Source organism: Linepithema humile, chromosome 4 (assembly GCF_040581485.1).
Source record: "Linepithema humile isolate Giens D197 chromosome 4, Lhum_UNIL_v1.0, whole genome shotgun sequence".
In the NCBI taxonomy this organism is placed as follows: domain Eukaryota; kingdom Metazoa; phylum Arthropoda; class Insecta; order Hymenoptera; family Formicidae; genus Linepithema; species Linepithema humile.
Window position 1 is genome coordinate 17,615,123 of NC_090131.1, and position 18,046 is coordinate 17,633,168.

Genomic DNA, 18,046 nt, shown 5'->3' on the forward strand with positions numbered 1-18,046 from the left:
GAAAAGTTACAGAAAAATATAACTTTACGCAGTTTTTAAATAAAAATGTAAGTTTGTATAATATTCTGAACAGATATTCATATAAATTCTTTAATTTTATAAATATTAACAGTGAATTAATAAACAAAAAATTAATTAACAGTAAAATTAATTCCGTCGAAACATATGTATGACAGACAATAAACATTTGTTTCATTTTTATTTCTCTTTTTTATTATATATTGATTGTTTCATCACATAAAACATATTATATAATACTACGTACAATAATTAAATAACATCATGACATGGAAGTTTAATTAAATATAAACAATGTTTCTTGAGATATCTTTCTAATTTCAAAGTATTATATACAAATAATATATACACATTCTTTCTATTTTTTACATATATTAATTGTTAGCGTTCTATAATTTGCAGACTAAACTCTGCGAAATATAGTCTTAATTGGTTGCAAGCAAACTATGAAGTTTAATGTTAAAGTTAAAACAATATAAGTAAAATAAGTGAGATATTTGTTTATGGATTTGCAAAGCATTTTATTAAAAAATGAAATAATACGAAATGTATGATATTACTGCGATATTATTGTAATTTTAAATAATAAACATGTACTTTACGATAAGTCTACGGTTCAGATTATGATTGTAGCAAATATTTATTGCCAGCGCCGTGAAATTTTCAATAGATCTCCATTTGAAGTCTTACCGCACGATAGCCGACAACGATAATGTTCGCAATTTATCAGCCACGTTATTAGCAGACAATGCGCAGACTCTGTTTACAGAAGAGGGATTTCGGAATCAACGAAGGATGGATCGTGATGCTTCTCGATGCTGTTGTCTTTTAGACGGCCCCGGTAACAGACGTCTCTTAAACTCGCAATTTACTTAGGCATGTATTATTAGGCGAAGAATTTAGCCATATCAAACTCAATTCGTCTTAGGAAAAGAAATCTATTAGATCTTGGTAAGTGACCTATAATCAATTTTATTTTAACATTAAATTTACATTTAATATTTAATTAGAATTGAAATTATTTAAACTATTTTGTTTTGTCATTTTTCCTTTAACTCTTTTTTTTATATCAATCTTTGTGCAAAGTAAAATAGATGATATTGAAAAAATGTACTTTAACATGTATTACATTCAGCAAAGTTAGATTTAATATAGATAATAAATTTTATTTTTATATAAAGCAAATCAGCAATGCACTAACAATTTCTTTCGTCAAAGTACTGTGTTGAATACTCATACAGGCAACTATGACGCGAAAATTATTCACACTATGATTAGTTTATGTTTAAATCGTACCAGACCATGATAATGTGAAACGTGTGAATTCCATTCAAACTAATAAAATTAACGGACACAAATTTGCGGCACCTTTTTGCGTAGTAAACGAGTATCGTAATAATCATAGTATCTAAAGAATAATCATTAATATTTTACATTGTAATTCTCATTTCCCATATAGAGTTATAATCCTTTTTTGCTTTTTGTATGCATGTAATAAATAATAAAAAATACTAATTTTACAATTTAAACTTATTACAAGTAACTGATAAATTATGTTATCTATTAAAACAAAAATAAGATAAACTTATATACACGAATTAGATTATAAATTTTACAATTTACTTGTTTGAACATTAATCTTTTTTTTATATTTAATGTTATCAAAATTAATTTATAATTTCTAAGTTAATTTATAATTTATAATTTTAGATTAGCACATATAGTAATTATTTATAATAAAATTTTCAGAAAAAAAGATAATTTATTGATCGTAACTGCTTGAAATTCAATCAAAAGAACACACGAGACGATGACTTTCAAACTGAACTTGTTATTCATACTTGTCGTCTTTAACATATTTAACTTGGGATATCTATCTAGTCCTTCGCTTACTGATGAGCGACCTGCATGTAAGTGATCTATTTCTTTTCTATTGAACACGCACATTAATCTTTCATTATACTTGCTAATATAATAGTTTTGGTTTTATTTAGAAAACACAAATTGTTAATACTTTTTTATTGCATATATTTAGTTACTTTAATTGCCATAAACTACAAAAATTTGAAGTTGTCAGTTTAATTTCACTAATAACAGATTTATAGATGATAATGCATGCGTTATGATTTAAGTTCTGGCACAATGTATATTTTTTTTACAGATTGTAACATTTCTTCTGACTCTGGTCCTTGTTTCACGGATGAGATAATAAGTAAAAACATATTTGAATGGAGATATTTTTTTTCGACAATTCAGAATAAATGTATTCCTTTTGGCTACGGTGGCTGCGGCGGAAATAAAAATAATTTTAGAAGTTTAACAGAATGCACTGATACATGCATAAATTAAACTCTATATACTATTACAAAGAAGACTATTTGAAATCTATTCGAGAATATACAATTTTTTAAAACATAACCACATTAAGACTTTCTCATGTATTGATATGTATTTGTAAGAGTTTGATATTAAGTTTAAATAGAAGTACTAAATGTAAGACTCTGTGACGTCATTATAAAATACTTGTAAAAGTGTTTTATTTTCTCAATAATTGACTGTAATATAATAAAATGTACGCATGTATATGAATTATGTAGAAATATATATGTAAATAAAGTACTTTTTAATTTAATATTTCTTACATTTTTTATGATATTGAGCATTGAATACTACATATATTAATTAAATAACATTAAGGCATATAATAATTTAAATAAAACATAATTAGTGTTTACTGAAATATTATTTTGGTTTAAGAAATACCATCTTATATAGAATTGCCGTAATTGTACTTAATTATTATCAAAATTATTACTCATACTCAACAGAAGTATTTTGTTTTTTTCTTATATTTAGATATTTAACAAATTGTATAAAGTTATATGTGCTTTTTAAATATGTAAGGCAATTGGGAAACAATTTAAAATAAGAAGAATTGAAACTATTTAACTTTATTTTATTACTTTGTTATTTATGAGTAGATAAATATTGTAATAACTTGATGTTAAATAAATCACATTTTTATTATGTCAAATGTTCAGTGACAATATATCGATCAAACGTACTCTGGTCGATCGTACATCAGTAATAAGTTGACGCTGGGGATAAAAGTAATTATATTAAAACATATGCCAGCAAATCGTTTTTAATTGCTTTTTTTATTCCCAATGTTAAATTTTTTATTTTAAGGGCCAATTTTTCTGGAAGAACAGATTTTAAAGATAATAAGTGTAAATAGGACTGCTAAGTGGACAGTTTTCGTGTAATAGTGTTATTAATATTATTAATTAAATAGAGTAATTATGGATCAAAGAAGCATTTAAAAAACGATTTTTTGGTGTATGTTTCAATATTATTACTTTTATCTTCAACGGCAATTTATTACTGATGTACGATCCACCAGTATACATTTGATCTATATATTGACACTCAAAATTTAACATAATAAAAATGTGATTTATTTAACATCAAGCTATAACAATATTTATATACTCGAATATAGCAAATAAAGTTAAAACATTTTTAATCTACTTACTTGAAATTGTTGAGTTTTTATTTATAAAAATTAAAAAATATTGTTTATTTGGTGCGATTTTATTAAACTTAATTTGACATTTATTGTATCGTTTTTACAGCTTGGTGGTGCAATTATGATTGTAACGTAAGTTCTTGCACTTATTTTCAAGCGCAATATTACTACGATAAAGTAAAAAATAAATGTAGAATTTTGTGTAGGAGATAGTAAAAAAATGCTAACAAATTTAATAATGTTTATACCGGAAAGTTTACTGAAATATACAACTTTACGCGGTTTTTAAATGGAAATGTAAGTCTGTATAATATTCTGAACAGATATTCATATAAATTCTTTAATTTTATAAATATTAACAGTGAATTAATTAACAGAAAATTAATTAACAGTAAAATTAAATCCGTCGAAACATATTTATGACAGACAATGAAAATGTTATTCATTTTTATTGCTCTTTTTTATTATATATTGATTATTTCATCACATAGAGCATATATTTTATAATACTACGTACAATAATTAAATAACATCATGACATGGAAGTTTAATTAAGTATAAACAATGTTTTTTGGAATATCTTTCTAATTTTAAAGTATTATATACAAATATTATATACATTTTATTTATTTTTTACATATATTAATTGTTAGCGTCCTATGATTTGCAGACTAAACTCTGCGAAATATAGTCGCAATTGATTGCAAGAAAACTATAAAGTTCAATTTTAAGATTAAAACAATATAAATAAAATAAGTGTTATCTGTTTATGGATTTGCAAAGCATTTTATTAAAAAATGAAATAATACGAAATGTATAATATTACTACGATATTATTTAAATTTTAAATGTTACACGTACTTTACGATGAATGTACGGTTCAGATGATTGTAACAAATATTTATTGCTAGCGCCGTGAAATTTTCAATAGATCTCCTCTCGAAGTCTTACCGCACGGTAGCTGACAACGATGATGATCGCAATTTATCAGTCACGTTATTAGCTGACAATGCGCAGACTTTGTTTACAGAAGAAGGATTTCGGTATCAACGAAAGATCGATCGTGATACTGCTCGATGCTGTTGTGTTTTGGCCGGCTACAGTAACAGACGTCTCTTAAACTCGCAATTTACTTGAGCATGTACTATTAGGCGAGGAGTTTAAACATTTCGAACTCGATTTTTCTTAGAAAAAGAAATCTATCAGACTTTGGTAAGTAACCTTCAATAAATTTTATCACAACTTTAAATTTACTTTTATTATTTAATTAGAGTTGAAATTATTTAAACAATTTTTGTTTCTTTATTTTTTTAATAACTTTCTTTATATTCAATTTTAAAAAATAAAACAAATAATATCAAGAAAATTTAATATAACATATATTACATCCAGCAAGGTTGGACTTAATATACATAACAAATTTTGTTCTTATGTAAAGCAAATCTTATGCATTAACAATTTCTTTCGACAAAGTTCTGTGTTTAATACTCATACACGCAACTATAACGCGAAAATTGTTCACACTATAATTAGTTTATGTTTAAATCGTACCGACTAATCGTACAGACTAAATAATGTGAATTGTGCAAATTCCATTCGAGTGAATAAGATTAGCAGCACAAATTTTCAGCACCTTTTTGCGTAGTAAACAAGTATCGTAGTAAACGTTAATAAATTATGATAATTATTAAAACAAAAATATTATAAATTCATATACACAAATTAGATCAGATTTTATAATTCACTTGTTCGAACATTAATTTTTTTTTTATATTTGTGTTATCAAAATAAAATTTTAATTTTAGATTAGTACGTATAATAATTATTCATAATAAAATTTTCAGAGAAGGAGATAATTTTTATTGAACGTAACTGCTAAAAATTCAATCAAAAGAACACACGAAACGATGACTTTCAAAATAAACTTGTTATTCATACTTGTCGTCTTTAACATATTTAGCTTGGGATATTTATCTAGTTCAAAATCACCTTCGCCTACTGATGAGCGACCTGCATGTAAGTGATGTATTTCTTTTATATTGAACACGCACATTAATCTATCATTATACTTGCTATTATTATAGTTTTTATATTATTTAAACATCTTAAATTGTTAAAAATTATTTAATACATATATTTAGTTATCATAAATTTCTATAAACTGCAGAAATTTTCTGTATTATTTTACCAATGATAGATTGATAGATGATGAATTTCACGATGATTGACCTTATCAATGATAGATTAATAGAATAGATATTGTACATAAATTGATATGAATTTTTTATAGTTGAATGAATCCGTTATGATTTAAGTTCTGGCACAATGTATATATGTTTTACAGATTGTTACAGTTTTTATGACTCTGGTCCTTGTCTCACGGATGAAATGACAACGAATGAAACGTATCAAATTAGATTTTTTTATTCGATAAAATCGAACCTTTGTTTTCCTTTCAAATACGGGGGCTGCGGCGGAAATCAGAATAATTTTTTAACTTATCTGAATTGCAAAAAAACATGCAAAAGAAAATAATACTCTATATACCTTATCAGTGAAAAATATTTTAAATCCACTCGAGATTATAAAATTCTTTAAAACATAACATTATTGAGACTTTCCCATGTATTGATATGTATTTGTAACAGTTTGATATTGAGTTTAAGTTGAAGCACTAAATGAAAGACCTTGTGAAGTCTTTATAAAATACTTGTAAAAGTGTTAATTTTTACAATAATTGACTGTAATAAAATGAAATGTACAGATATGTATATGAAATATGTAGGAATATATATGTAAATAAAAGAAAGTTCTTCTCATGTTATTATTTTTTATATTTATCATTATATTGGGCACTTTTTTAATAATACATATAAAAATTTAATAACATTAAGGCATATAATAATTTGTATAAAACTTAATCAGTATTTAATAAAATATTATTTAGTTTAAAAATATTATTTTATATGGAAATATCGTAATTGTACTTAATTATTATCGTAATTATTATCAAACTTATTACACTTATTACGCAACAAAAATATTTTGTTCCTTATTTACATTTAAATATTTAACAATTTGTATAAAGTTATATGTGCTTTTTAAATATGTAAGGCAATTATGGGAAACAACTTCAAATAAGTAGAATTATAATTTCTAAACTTTATTTTATCACTTTATCATTTATGAGTAGATAAATATTGTAATAACTTGATGATAAATAAATCACATTTCTATTATGTCAAATGTTCAGTGCGAATATATCGATCAAACGTACTTTGTTCGATCGTACATCAGTAATAAGTTGCCGCTGGGGATAAAAGTAATTATATTAAACATACGCCAAAAAATAGCTTTTAAATTGCTCTTTTTATTTTCTATTTATTTGTTAAACTTTTAATTTTGACGGTCAAATTTTCTGCAAGGATTTTAAAGAAAATAAGTGTAAATAGGACTGCTAAGTAAACAGTTTTAACATTTTTCGTGTAATAGTGTTCTTAATATTAATTAATTGAATAGAGCAATTACGGATCACAGAAGCAATTAAAAAGCGATTTTTTGCGTATGTTTCAGTATAATTACTTCATCTTTTTAACTGCTATTTATTATTGATGTACGATCGACCACAGTACATTTGAGTACATACAAGCATACATTGACACAGAACATTTGAAATCATAAAAATGTGATTTATTTAACATCAAGCTACTACAAAATATTTATATACTCAAAAATAGCAAATAAAGTTAAAAAATTTTTAATCTATTTACTTGAAAATGGTGAGTTTTTATTTATGAAAATTAATAAATATTGTTTTTCTGGTGCGATTTTATTAGACTTAATTTAAAATGTATCGTTTTTACAGCTTGGTGGTGCAATTATGATTGTAACGTAAGTTCTTGCACTTATTTTCAAGCGCAATATTACTACGATAAAGTAAAAAATAAATGTAGAATTTTGTGTAGGAGATTGTAAAAGAATGCTAACAAATTTAACAATGTTAATACCGGAAAGTTTACTAAAATATACAACTTTACGCGGTTTTTAAATGGAAATGTAAGTCTGTATAATATTCTGAACAGATATTCATATAAATTCTTTAATTTTATAAATATTAACAGTGAATTAATTAACAGAAAATTAATTAACAGTAAAATTAAATCTGTCGAAACATATGTATGACAGACAATAAAAATTTTTTTCATTTTTATTGCTCTTTTTTATTATATATTGATTATTTTATCACATAAAGCATATATTGTATAATACTACAGACAATAATTAAATAACATCATAACATGAAAGTGTAATTAAGCATAAACAATGTTTTTTGGAATATCTTTCTAATTTTAAATTATTATATACAAATATTATATACATTTTATTTATTTTTTACATATATTAATTGTTAGCGTTCTATAATTTGCAGACTAAACTCTGTGAAATATAATCTCAATTGGTTGCAAGCAAACTATAAGGTTCAATCTTAAAGTTAAAACAATATAAATAAAATAAGTGATATGTTTATGGATTTGCAAAGCATTTTATTAAAAAATAAAATAATACAAAATCTATAATTTTACTGCGATATTATTTAAATTTTAAATATTACACGTACTTTATGATGAGTGTACGGTTCAGATGATTGTAGCAAATATTTATTGCCAGCGTCGTGAAATTTTCAATAGATCTTTTTTCGAAGCTTTACCGCACGTTAGCTGACAACGATGATGTTTGCAATTTATCAGCCACGTTATTAGCAGTCAATGCGCAGACTCTGTTTACAGAAGAGGGATTTCGGAATCAACGAAGGATCGATCGTGATTCTCCTCGATGCTGTTGTCTTTTGACCGGCCACGGTAACAGACGTCTCTGGAACTCGCAATTTACTGAGGCACGTACTATTGGGCGAGGAATTCAACCATATCGATCTCAATTCTTCTTTGGAAAAGAAATCTATCAAATCTTGGTAAGTGACCTATAATCAATTTTATTATAACATTAAATTTACATTTACCATTTAATTAGAATTGAAATTATTTAAACTATTTTTGTTTTGTCATTTTTTTTTTTAACTTTCTATTTTATATACTTTTTTGTGAAAAGTAAAATAGATATCGAGAGGATCTATTTTAACATATATTACATTTAGGAAGGTTGAATTTAATATTGGTAATAAATTTTATTTTTATATAAAGCAAGTCTTGTGCATTAACAATTTCTTTCATCAAAATGCTGTGTTTAATTTTCATACACGTAACTGTAACGCAAAAATTGTTTACACTATTAGTTTAATTTATGTTTTAATTGTAAGAGATCAAATAATGTGAAACGTGCGAATTCCAGTCAAGCAAATAAGAAAACAAATTTTCGGCATTTTTTGGGGTAGTAAACGAGTATCGCAGTAAACGTAGTATCTAAAGAATAATCATTAATATTTTACATTGCAATTCCCATTTTTTCTATAGAGTTATATTCTTTTTTGCTATATGTATGCATGTGATGAATAATAAAAAATGCTAATTTTACAATTTAAACTTATTACAAGTAACTAATTAATAAGTTATCTATTAAAACAAAAATAATATAAATTTATATACACAAATTAGAGATTAGATTTTATAATTTACTTGTTCGAACATTAATCTTTTTTTTATATTTAATGTTATTAAAATTAATTTATAATTTCAAAATAAATTTACAATTTATAATTACAGATCAGTACGTATAGTCATTATTCATAATAAAATTTTTAGAAAAGGAGATATTTTATTGATCGTACCTGTTAGAAATTCAATCAAAGGAACACACGAGACTTTCGAGACGATGGCTTTCAAAATAAACTTGTTATTCATAATTGTCGTCTTTAACATGTTTAGCATGGGATATCTATCTAGTTCAGAATACTCTTCGTTTTCTAATTTGCCATTTATATGTAAGTGATCTATTTTTTTTACGTTGAACACGCACAGTAATCTTTTTTATTTTACCTTTTATTATTATAGTTTTTATATTATCTAGAAGATTTAAATTGTTAATAATTATTATATATATATATTTAGTTATCATAAATTGCCATAAACTACAAAATTTTGAAGTAGTCAGTTTAATCTTACCAGTGATAGATTGATAGATGATGATTAATGTTATCAATGATAGATTGATAGTATAAATATTGTATATAATTGATATGTATCTTTCACAGTTGAATGTGAATGCGTTATGATTTAAGTTTTTGCATAATGTATATCTTTTTCACAGATTGTGGTTATAAGTATAACCGTGGTCCTTGCTTTTCGAATTTTCTTATCAGCAGTTACAAACTTTATGGGAGATATTATTTTTCGAAATTATCGAACGATTGTGAACTTTTCGCGTACGGGGGCTGCGGAGGAAACAAAAATAATTTCGTAACTTATGAGGACTGTATTCAAACATGCAGTGAATATTCACATATAGAGTAATATTCTATACACTTTAACAATGGCGAATATTTTAAATCTATTCCAAAATATAAAATTTTTTGAAACATAACAACATTGAAGCTTTCCCATGTATTGATATGTATTTGTAAGAGTTTGATATTAAGTTTAAATTGAAGTACTAAATGCAAGACTCTGTGACATCATTTGAAATACTTGTAAAAGTGTTTTATTTTTACAATAAATGACTATAATAAAATGACTGTAATAAAATGAAATGTACGGATATGTATATAAAATATGTAGCAATATATATGTAAATAAAGTACTCCTTAATTTAATATTTCTTATATTTTTTATGATATTTGGCATTTAATACTACATATAATAATTTAATAACTCTAAGGCATATAATAATTTGAATGAAACATAATGAGTGTTTATTGAAATATTTTTTTAGTTTAAAAAAACATATTTTATATGGAATTACCGTATTTGTACTAAATTATTACCAAAATTATTACACCGTAGCAATAGAATTGCAATATGCAGAAGTGTTGTATCCTGTTTTTATATTTAGATATTTATCAAATTGTATAAAAGTTGATGTGTTTTTTTTTAAATGTGTAGGGCAATTAGAAAACAATTTTAAGTAAGAAGAATTATTATTTCAGGATGTCCTAACGTTATCTATTATTTATGAGTAGATAAATGTTATAATAACTTGATGTTAAATAAATTACATTTTTATGATGTCAAATGTTTAATCAAATGTTTAATATATCGATAAAATGTACTCCGGTCAATCGTATATTCAGGGTCGCGTTTGTAAAATTTGCACCCAGGAGCTTGTGATTTTTGAGCGCCTCAGTCTAACCTCCCTCTCTCAATGAGAACAGTAAATAATTAACATTTTGAAAATTAATTGAATTCTACCGAAACACACTTAAGAACAAGGAGATAATTGAAAATGGAACATTTTTTATGAATATATAGAAACTGCGGCGCTCAGAGGTTCAAGCCTTAGGAACCGATAAGTAAACGCGCTACTGCGTATATCGGTATTAAGTTGGCGTTGGGAATCAAAGTATTTCTATTAAAACACACACCAAAAAGTCGCTTTTAATTGATCTTTCGATATTCTCCACGCAATATTTAAATGATAATGTAAGACTGTATGTCTTATATTAGAGAAGAAATTCGGGTGAAATATTTATGTATACAAATATTTTCTTTTTCTAAGAATTGACTATAACAAAATTAAATCCGTTGAAATATATGTCTAAGAGAAAGTGAACATTTTTTTCGCCTTTTTTTTCCTTTTTTTTATTATATTATTTATTTTATATTGTTTATTTTACCACATATTAAATATACGATACTACAATACTAACAATACATACGATACTACAATTCTACTGTATATACAATAATTTAATAACATCAGAACATGTATTTTTATTTAAGAATAATTAAGAATAATCAGTTTCTTGGGATATCTATGTAATTTTAAAACATTATATTTTTTCTATCTTTTTCTGCATGAACTGGACAGATCGTTCCATAATTTATAGACGAAATAAGATGCAAAAGTTCTGCAAAATATAGTCTCAATTTGTTAAGAGGTAACTATAAAGTTCAGTCTTAAAGTTTTATAATCTTAAATATTAAAATAATATTGTATATAAATAAAACAAGTGATATCTGTTTAGGAATTTGCAAAGCATTTTATTCAAAAAAAAAATATTACAAAATATATAGTATTACTCAGCGCCAGATTTAAAAAAGTGGGGACCCCGGGGCAGTAGGACCCTTAATTCGTAAAAAATCAAAATTATTGAAAACTTATTTAAAAGTTCGTAAATTTAAAAAAGTTGAAAATACATATTTTAATATTATTACAACAAATATTTAAGATAAATTTAATGACGCAAACTACAATGTTTGCGAAACTCTAGCATCCAAAATGCACATCGCGGTCATCACCCGGAAACCAATGGCATATATTTAAGAAATATTTGATACATTTAGAAAACATATATCAAATATAAATATATAAATTTTTTAATCAAATTTTTATTTTAATCAAGTTTTGTTTGTGGGGGGCCCCTGGGCGGTTGCCCTGTCCGCCCACCTTCAAATCCGGCACTGGTATTACTGCGATATTATTGAAATTTTAAATAATACACGTACTTTATAACGAGTATACAGTTCAGTTTGTCATTGTAGCAATATTTATTGCAAACGCCGTGAGATTTCCAATAGGGCAATTTTCCATGAAGCACAAAACATCCTGGATATCCTTAAGATGTCCTGAGGTAATTCTCAGAACGTCGGGATATATCCTTAAAATGTCTTGTGCTAAGCGGGAGGCGTCGTTTGGAAGCCTTATAGCACGCCGTGCTAAGCACGGTATACTACAACGATGATGTTCGCAATTTATCTGTCTTGTTATTAGCAGATAATGCGCAGACTCTAGGATTACAGAAAGGGGATTTCGGAATAAACGAAGGATCGATCGCGATCTTTCATGGTACTGTCTTTTGGCCGGCCACAGTAACAGATGTCTCTCAAACTCGTGATTTATACTTAGGCATGTATAATTAGGCGAGGAATTTAATCATATCTAACTGAATTCTTCTTAGGAAAAGAAATCTATCAGGACTTGGTAAGTGACGTATAATCAATTTTATTATAATATTAAATTTACTTTTACTATTTAATTAGAGTTGAAATTATTTAAACGATTCTTGTTTTGTTATTTTTTTGTTATATGCATTTTTGAGGAAAATAAATAAATGATATCGAGAGAATTTACTTTAACATGTATTACGTCCAGCAAGGTTGGATTTATTATGAATAATTTAAGTTTTGCTCTTTTATAAGCAAATCTTACATTAACGATTTTTTTTTGTCAAAGTGCTGTGTTTAATATTCATACATGCATCGTAACTATAACGCAAAATTTGTTCACACTACGTTTGGCTGATATTTTAATTGTAACGAGATCAAATAGTGCGGAACGTGCGAATTCCATTCGAGCGAATTAGATTAATAGACACAATCAACTTTGCGGCACTTTTTTGCATATTAAACGTATCGAAGGAATAATCGTTAATATTTTATAATGTTAGCCACATGTCCATACAGAGCTATGTATATACCTTTTTTGCTATATGTATGCATGTGATAAATAAAAATATGCTAATTTTACAATTTATATTTATTACTAATAACTGATAAATTATGTTATTTATTAAAACAAATAATATAAATTTATGTACATAGATTAGATTTTACAATTTACTTATTCGAACACATTTATTTTTTTTTTATATTTGATGTTATCAAAATTAATTTATATTCTCCAAATTAATTCATAATTTATAATTTCAGATCAGTACGTATAGTAATTATTGATAATAAGATTTTCAGAGAAGGAGAGATTATATTCATCGTAATTGATAGAAATTTAATCAAAAGAACACACGAGACGATGAATTTCAAAATAAACTTGTTATTCATACTTGTTGTCTTTAGCATGTTTAGCATGGGGTACCCATGTCCATCAAAGAAACCTGAATGTAAGAGTTGCATTTCTTTTACATTGAACACGCACAGTAATCTTTTATTATATGATTTATTACTCAATTATAATACTTTTAATATTATTTAGACAACTCAAATTGTTAATATATATTTAATGCATATATTTACTTACCACAAATTGCTATAAATTGTAACAATTTGAAGTTGCCAATTGGATTTTTTCGCAATAATTAATTGATAGAATAAATATCTTGTTGTACATAATTTGATATGTATTTTTTTATAATTTACTGCATGTGTTATGATTTAAGTTTTTACACAATGTATTTCTCTTTTACAGTTTGTAATCTCAGGTATGACCCTGGTCCTTGCATTAAGAATATTAAGAATCCTCAGTTCATAATTCAAAGGAGATATTGGTTTTCGACAGATACGGAAGATTGTCATTTTTTCGCGTATGGAGGTTGCGGAGGAAATAATAATAGTTTTATGACTTATGAAGAATGCATGAAAATATGCAAATAATAATACTCTATATACCTTAACAATGCAAAATATTTTAAATCCATTCGAAAGTATAAAATTTTTTAAAACATAACAATATTGAGGTTTTCCTATGAATTGATATGTATTCGTAATAGTTTGATATTGAGTTTAAATTGAAGCACTAAATGGAAGACCTTCTGAAGTCTTTATAAAATACTTATAAAAGTGTTTAATTTTTACGATAATTGACTGTAATAAAATGAAATGTGCGGATATGTGTATGAAATATGTAGGAATATATATATGTAAATAAAGGAAAGTACTTGTTTATTTAATATTACTTATATTTTTCATTATATTGTGCATTTAATACTACTTATAGTAATTTAATAACATTAAGGCATATAATTATTTGAATAAAACATAATCAGTGTTTAATAACATATTTTTTTGATTTAGAAAATATTATTTTATATGGAATTATCACAATTGTACTTAATTATTATCCAATTTATTACACACATGCAACAAAAGTATTGTGTTTTTTTTTATATTTAAATATTTAACAGATTATAAAAAGTTTTATGTGCTTTTGAAATATGTAAGGCAATTAGAAAACAATTTTAAGTAAGTAGAATTAAAATCTCCTAACTTTATTTATTATTTAGGAGTAAATAAATATTATAATAACTTGATGATAAATAAATTACATTTTTATGTCGTCCAATGTTCAGTGTCAATATATTGATCAAATGTTCTCTGGTCTATCGTACATCAGTAATAAGTTGGCATTTGGGATAAAAATAATTATATTGAAACATACACCAAGAAATCTTTCAATAATTGCTCCTTTGATATTCATAATTGCTCCACTTAATTAATTAATATTAATAACTTTATTACACGAAAACAGTCACCACTTTTCTTAGCAATCCTATTTACACTCCTTGTTTCCTTTAAAATCTGTTTTTTTAGAAAAATTGTTCCTCAATTGTTTCTTTTATTTTTATTATTAAATTTTTAACTTTTTAAGTTTTTATTTATAAAAATTAATAAATGTTGTTTATGTGATGCAATTTTATTATACTTAATTGGGTGTTTATTGTATCGTTTTTACAGCTTAGTGGTGCGGTTATGTTTATAACGTGGGCCCATGCATTTATTTTCAAGAGAAATATTATTACGACAAAGTGAAAAATGAATGTAGAATGTTGTGTGAGAAATTGTGATGGGAATGCTAACGAATTCAATAACGCTTACACCGGTAAACTTACCTTTTGCAGAAAAATACACCTTCATGCGGTTTCAAATAGGAATGTAAGACTGCATGAAATCCTCATCTGATATTCATACAAATTTTTAAATTTTAAGAATTAACGGTAACAAAATTAAATCCGTTAAAATATACCATATGTGTGACAGAAACTGAAAATTGTTTTCGTTTTTATTTAACTTTTTTTATTATATTGTTTATTTTACGACATATTAAATATATGATACTATGTACAATAATTTAATAACATCAGAATATGTAACTTTAATTAAGAATAGTCAATGTTTCTTGGGATACCTATGTAATTTTAAAATATTACATTGTTTTATCTGTTTTCTACATAAACTGTGGGAGCTTTCCATAATTTATTGATGAAATTAGATGTAAAAGTTCTGCGCAATATAGTCTCAATTGGTTGAAAGGAATCTATAAAGTTCAATCTTGAAGTTAAAACAATATATAAATAAAATTAGTGATATCTTTTTTGAAATTTGCAAAACATTTTATTAAAAAATAAAATAATACGTAATGTATAATATTACTGCGATATTAATAAAATATTAAATAACATATATATATATTTTATTAGAGTACGGTTCACATTATCATAATTACAAATATTAATTGCGAGTGCCGTTAAATTTTTATTTGGTGTCCTTTTAAAGCCTTACCACACGGTAGTCGACAACAATGATGTTCGCAATTTATCAGCTACGTTACCAGCAGACAATATTAAAACTCGGCGTACGGTTACGGAAAAGAAATTTCGGAATTGACGAAGAATCGATCGCGATCTTCCATGCAGTTGTCTCTTGGTCGATCACAGTAACAGACGTCTCTTGAACTCGCAATTTACCTAGGCACGTACGATTAGGCGAGGAAATTAATCATATCTAATTCTATTCTTCTTAAGAAAAGAAATCTATCAGAGCTTGGTAAGTGACCTTCAAACAATTTTATTACAACATTAAGTTTAGTTTTACTATTTAATTAGAGTTAAAATTATTTAAACGATACTTGTTTCGCCATTTATACAATAACTACCTTTATATGCATTTTTGTGAAAAAAAAAAAAAACGATATTGGGAGAAATCATTTTAATATATAATATATTTAGCAAAGTTGGATTTAATTTATGGGAAATTTAAATTTTTCTCTTTTATAAGCAAAACTTATGCTTTATCGCTTTCTTTCGTTAAAGTGCTGTGTTTAATACTCATACACGCATTGTAGCTATAACGCAAAAATTGTTCAGATTACGATTAATTTATGTTTTATTCTTAACAAAAAAAAATAATGCGGAACGTGTAAATTCCATTCGACCAAATAAGACAAATAGATACAAATTTGCGGCTTCTTTTTGCGTAGTAAACGTATCGAAGGAATAATCAATAATATTTTACATTGTTTTTTTCATTTCCTCTAAATAGCTATATTTTTTTTGCTATATGTATGCATGTGATAAATAATAAAAAATGCTAATTTTACAATTTAAACTTATTGCAAATACCTGATAATTTATGTTGTCTATTAAAATAAATAATATAAATTCATATACACAGATTAGACTATATATATATAGATTTTATAATTTACTTGTTCGAATATTAATCTTTTTTTTATATTCGATGTTATCAAAATTAATTTATAATTTCTTAATTGATTTATATTTATAATTTTGGATCGGTATGTATACTAATTATTCATAACAAAATTTTCAGAGAAAGAGATATTATATTGATTGTAACTGCTAGAAATTTCGTCAGAAGAACACACGAGACGATGGGTTTCAAAATAAACTTCTTATTCATACTTATTGTCCTTCACATGTTTAGCATGGGATACCTATGTCCTTCAAAAAAGAAAGAAGCTCCGCCTCGTAAAGTGATACCTAAATGTAAGTGTTCTATTTCTTTTACGTTGAACACACACAGTAATTATTTATTATACTTGCTATTATAATACTTTTCATATTATTTAGAAACTTCAAATTGTTAATAATTATTTAATGCACATATTTAGTTATCATAAATAATTGCCATAAACTGCAAAAATTTGAAGTTGTCAGGTTAATTTTATCAATGATAAAATGATAAATGATGATTAATTTTATCAATGACAGATTGATGGCATAGATATTTTATTGTACATGAATTCATATGAATCTTTTATAGTTTAATGCATGTGTTATGATTTATGTTCTTGCACAATGTATATCTTTTTTACAGATTGTAACATGCCTCATGACTCTGGTACTTGCCTCACGGATGAGATAATAATGCGAGAAGGATTTCAGTGGAGATATTGGTTTTCGACAAAATTGAAAGAATGTCATCCTTTCAGGTATGGAGGCTGCGGAGGAAATCACAATAGTTTTATGACTTATGAAGATTGCATGAAAACATGCAGCGAATAATACTCTAAATACCTTAACAGTGAAGAATATTTTAAATCCATTCGAGAATATAAAATTCTTTGAAAATAACATTATTGAGGTTTTCCCATATATTGATATGTATTTGTCATAGTTTAATATTGAGTTTACGTTGACGCACTAAATGAAAGACCTTGTAAAGTCTTTATAAAATACTTCTAAAAGTGTTTTATTTTTACAATAATTGACTCTAATAAAATAAAATGTACGGATATGTATATAAAATATGTAGGAATATATATGTAAATAAAAAAATAATCTACTTAATTTATTATTCCTTAATATTTTCATTATATTGACCATTTTTTAAATACTACATATAATAATTTAATAAC

The 18,046-nt window shown here is 25.4% G+C and overlaps 2 long non-coding RNA genes across 3 annotated transcripts; both read left to right on the top strand.

Moving 5' to 3' along the window:
* The first annotated feature begins 646 nt into the window (after positions 1 to 646).
* LOC105670241 (uncharacterized) lies at positions 647 to 1,817 on the top strand. Its single transcript, XR_010889677.1, has 2 exons — positions 647 to 969; positions 1,768 to 1,817. It is a non-coding gene; the product is annotated as an uncharacterized lncRNA (long non-coding RNA).
* A 6,537-nt stretch (positions 1,818 to 8,354) lies between these two features.
* On the top strand, positions 8,355 to 17,733 carry LOC105670238 (uncharacterized). 2 transcript variants are annotated; one of them, XR_010889670.1, is made up of 8 exons: positions 8,355 to 8,516; positions 9,265 to 9,482; positions 9,809 to 12,637; positions 12,890 to 13,125; positions 13,366 to 13,553; positions 13,859 to 16,212; positions 16,999 to 17,174; positions 17,506 to 17,733. It is a non-coding gene; the product is annotated as an uncharacterized lncRNA (long non-coding RNA). The 2 variants fall into 2 exon arrangements; XR_001100392.2 differs by lacking the exon at positions 12,890 to 13,125.
* The last annotated feature ends 313 nt before the right edge of the window (positions 17,734 to 18,046 follow it).